This window comes from Myotis lucifugus, unplaced genomic scaffold, assembly GCF_000147115.1.
Source record: "Myotis lucifugus unplaced genomic scaffold, Myoluc2.0 scaffold_8, whole genome shotgun sequence".
Classification (NCBI taxonomy): domain Eukaryota; kingdom Metazoa; phylum Chordata; class Mammalia; order Chiroptera; family Vespertilionidae; genus Myotis; species Myotis lucifugus.
Genome location: NW_005871056.1, coordinates 11,449,310 through 11,454,373, shown reverse-complemented (window position 1 = coordinate 11,454,373; position 5,064 = coordinate 11,449,310).

The following is a 5,064-nucleotide window of genomic DNA, read 5'->3' as shown; positions in this document are numbered from 1 at the left end:
GTAGCTCAGTTGGTTAGAGCGTCGTCAGAATGTGCCAAGGGTGTGGGTTCGATCTCCGGTCAGGGCACATACAAGCAACCAATGACTGCATCAATATGTGAACCAACAGATTGATGTTTCTCTCTCTCTCTCTCTCTCTCTTTCTCTCTTTTTTTTAAAAAATATATTTTATTGATTTTTTACAGAGAAGAAGGGAGAGGGATAGTTAGAAACATCGATGAGAGAGATCGACCAGCTGCCTCCTGCACGCCCCCTACTGGGGATGTGCCTGCAACCAAGGTACATGCCCTTGACCGGAATCGAACCCGGGACCCTTGAGTCCGCAGGCTGACGCTCTATCCACTGAGCCAAACCGGTTCGGCTCTCTTTCTCTCTTTTTCTCTCTCTAAAAATCGATTTAAAAAAGTCTCAACTTGATGTTACATCTGAGGCTCATTAGCGGAGTGACCTATGGCTATGAAAAAAGGGGGTGGGAGAAGGTGAGCAGAGAGAGTGTCACTTAAATTCTCAGAGTGTCCAGAGATCAGTGAATAGTTTTGGGTTTCTTCTGCAATTCCTGTTTCCAAATCAAATGGATGGATTTATTTCTCTTCCCTTCTGCATCCCTGCACACAATGGACGTGACAAAATGACCAAAAGTGGACTGTGGTAGAGGGAGGCAAAGTGACCAGAGAGTTCACAAACTTGCTTATCGGACCGAAGTGACTTAGAATTGACCAAACACTGAACTATGACAGGAAATGCTGACAAAGACATACGAAGCAATAACAATCGTGGAAACGCCACAGGTCTGGGCAAACATCTGCAGCGCTGTTTATGGGCCTAGCCCAGAACACGACCAAGCACAGGAGCGGGCCGGAGGGCACCCGCTCCTGGGAAGCCAGGCGCAGGCCAGGGCATCGAAGTTTGTTTGGTTGAGCTGCTATTTCACCATTGTCTGCCTCGTTACCAGTTATGACATGTACCAGCCCCTCATTCCACGGGCATTTGTTAAAACAACACTCACCACGAGCCAATCTGGATGTGCCTTTGAGCCTGCCTGTAACTTTCCACTTTAAGGGAGATGAGTAAGGAGTTCACAAGTCCTATTCCACACCTTTTCCAGAACAAGGATTCTAAAGCACAAACCTGGGGAAATTCTTTTAAAGAAGAAAGGAAAAGGGGAAACTGAATTTTGGTTCTCAAATACCCCAGGGGCATTGTGTTTCTTGGTCCTTGGCATCAACTGAAAGGTGACAAGGGAAGTAGGAAAAGTTATTGATCCATATTGGCTAATAGAGATATTCAGCCAAAGGGCTAGGGATATATCCAGGATGGGCGTGGTCTGTCTTGGGCTGTATTCCTGGCTCCTAAAACGCCTAACACATGGTAGCCCTGAATTAATATTTGTTGAATGAATGTAGATGATTGTTTTTTGTTGTTAATCCTCACCTGGGGATATTTTTCCATCGATTTTTTTTTTTTTTTTTAGAGAGTGGAGGGAGTGAGGATGGGAGGGAGAGAGAAGCATCAATGTGAGAGAGACACATTGATTGGTTGCCTCCTGTACGTGCCCCAACCTGGGTTGGGGATCGAACCCATTGACCATTGACCGGGAATTGAGCCCTCCACCCTTTGGCTCTCATGCCAATGCCCTAACTACCAAGCACACCGGCCAGGGCTGTTTTTGAAGGTGCAAAGAAATGTAGTTTCAAAAGGATTTTCTGAAGTAGTTACACCTGAGCTGTCTAGTCCACGGGTTGAGAATCAACGTGATTGCCATGGAAGCCGGAGGCTGCAAAACTGAAGGAGGTGTTCACTTTCAGTTTTGTGCAAGTTTTGATTCCGCAGTTGCTTGGTCCTGAGAGGGATTGCCGTCATAAACATTGTGACCCAGGGGCCTCACTGCCCTCCCTTCCGTCTGGCCCTGCTAGTCCATGTAGGGCCTAAATATATATATTTCTCTCTTTCCTGGGCTTGGTCCACTGACTCTGTTCTCGGGGAGGGACAGAGGCAGTTCCTCCCATGGGAAACCAGTAACCTCACAGCCACGAGCTGTCAGGCCGGCCTGGGGTCACTCAGCACTTACCGCGTAAGTGGGGAAGTCCGTTAACCTCCGGACTTTCCTTTCTTCATTGACACAATGCAGATAGTAAAACCCGCTTCGCAGGATGGTTGCGAGCATTGAGGGTGATGCACAAAAAGTGCTCAGTAACTGGCAGCTTTTCTTGTGTTGCTATTACTGGCAGCAGTGCTGGCGATGCCGGCGGCTGCCTGGCCAGCTCTGGGGTGCGAGAGGGCACACACGTGGACTTGCCGGGAGAAACTCGCAAAGCTGCATGGGAGGCCGCGCTGACCATTCAGGGAGCTCAGGTGTGGCTCTGACTACACATGTTGTAGGCGCGGTGCTGGTAGTTTTCCTGCATTTTCTTTAACCTTGATCACAGACTATTCTCTTTTTTTTTGTCCTTTGTTTTGATTTTTAAAAAGTTTTTTTGCTATTCTTAAGTCAATGATCTCTACTCGTAGACAATAGATGATTTTTTAAGGATGGGTCCTATGCAACTTTTGGAACATACTTATACTAGGAAAAAAACGGCGTGCTGTTTCCCGCAATTCAAATGTAAGTGGACAGGCTGCATTTGCACCGCGGCAGAGCTCGGAGGAGGGCTGTTCCACCAGGGACCCTGTGGGCCTCTGGTGGCCTCAGGCTCAGCGCACTCGGCACCGCCAGCAGGTGAACTTCAGAGGCTGGCCTGGGCTCTCCTGGCTCCCGCCATTCTCCTCCCGGCCTCTCCCCCTGACAGCACCTCCTGCTGCTTGCAGGAACTGTGCGCATGGCAGGAATGGATGTGGCAGCTGGCGGTGCAGATGGGAGAGGCAGGGTTTAATAATAAGACTTTATTTATGACTGGGAACAGTAAACTACTGCTTGTGGGCCAACTCCAGCCCCACCGCCTGTTTTTGTAAACAAAGCTTTATTGGCACACAGCCACACTCAGTCCTGACACCGTATCGATGGCTACCTTCCCACTGTGGAGGCAGAGTTAAGTGGTTGCCATCGGCAAAGTCTAAAATATTTACTGTTTTTTTCCAGGAAAAGTTTGCTGATCCTCCTCTGAACAATGCACCGTTTTCTATGGAAGCACACGTTTCCCTTTAGCTGGAATGCCGTTCCAGGTCATCCAGGCCAGGGAGTCCCAGGTTTTGAGATGGCACGGGTCAGAAAAATAAAATAAAAATAAATAAATCTGAGGAACGGTCATAGGCTCTCCAAGTTTTACTTTTGTGAAGTATCAAGGACTTCATAAAAGAGGACATGGTAACTACCTCATCACAGCTATTGTGAAGCGAGTAGCACAGGAAACACTGGCTGCATTCTTCTTTCTTTCACTTCTCTGAGGCTTGGTAAGAACTTCATCACCAACCAGCCCGGCCGCAGTTCACAGGCTGGATTGTGGAGCCTCCAGTCTAGCCCCACCTTAGGCACCAGCTGCTGGCTCTGTCCAGGGAGACTGCTGACTCAGCAGGGGACCTGGCCTCACTCTGGGACCCAGGCTGCTCCCCTTTGGCCAGGAGGGGGTTTCTCGGGCGCCAGTGATGGCCAGAGCCAGCCTGGCATACACTGCACTCCCAGCTCCAACTACATGGGTCTTGCTTGATTTAATCAATATATGTCCCTTCCCTGATTTTAAAAAGATGTGTTCAGTGCAGAAAATTTGGGGGGAAATGAAAAGAACAAAATTCATCTCTACCCAGAGAGATAGAAGGTTTTACTGAGACCGAGGGAGAACAAAGCACCTTCCAATCTAAAAATCCTAAAGGGACAAAGCCCAGTGTATCTCCCAAAACCAAAACGGAGCCTGGCTCATGACATGCAGCAATATATATGGGAAGAATGACTAAACCTTCCCAGCCGGTGTGGCTCAGTGGTTGAGCATCAACCTATGAACCAAGAGGTCATGGTTTCATTCCTAGTCAAGGCACATGCCCGGGTCTCGGGCTCCATCCCCAGTAGGTGGCATGCAGGAGGTAGCCGATCAATGATTCTCTCATCATTGATGTTTCTATCTTTCTCTCCCTCTCCCTTCCTCTCTCTGAAATCAATATAAAAAAGAGACCTACAGTAAATTAAAAATTATTTTATGATCTGAGATATTGCCAAAATATTACAACCCACTCTTTTATGGGGAGGATATCAGGGACACTTCCAGCATCAAAATCCTTTTTATAAGTACAGAAGCAGAAAAAAAAAACCTGAAAGATGAAGGGGAGAAAGGATATAAACAAAGGAAAACTAAAATGATTATTTACTAAGAATTGCAAATGCTCATTTTCTGTGCACACCACAAAGTTCCTTTCTGTGTTCCTAGGACTTTGTGTAATTTTCAGGGACATGATAGTAGAGAGCTCATGCTTTTAGTTTATCAAAATAAACCTGTGTTCCTTTTCCCAGCCCTCAGTGAAAACTGAGACTGCACTCATCTTTATGAAAAAAGAAAGGGAGGAAGGGAGGAAGGGAGGGAGGGAGGGAGGGAGGACAGGAGGAAGAAGGAAGAAAGGAGAGAGAGAGAGAGAGAGAGAGAGAGAGAGAGAGAGGCTGTCCTTTGAATTGCTTTATGATAAATGCCCTCCTGATTGATCAGTTCCCTTTGTAATAGATTTCTGTGTGTTAGGAATGTAAACACGACATAAATGGAGCCACTTTAAAATGAAACCAGAACTGCCCCGCCAGAGGAACTGCCTAGTGTGTCTTGTGCCTCAAATCTCTGGAATGTTAAAACAGGACAAAATAACCTCTGGACTGGGCCTAGGGCAACATTTGTCCTAAAAATCTGTTTGCAAAGATAACAAGAAAGCAGTTCCTATAACTACTGGACTGGAAACTAAAATAGCATTATTGAGAATTAACATCACTGTGTTTTGTTCTCTGCACCGATGGACATGGCTTCCTCTTACTGATGTAACTGCCATCCTTCCCTTTCTTTCTCATACATTCCCGTCGCCTTCGTCTCCTAATTGGAACACCATTTGGGCTCCCGTCTGAATCAGTGCGTCCCAAATAGCTCTTCTTATGGACCTCAA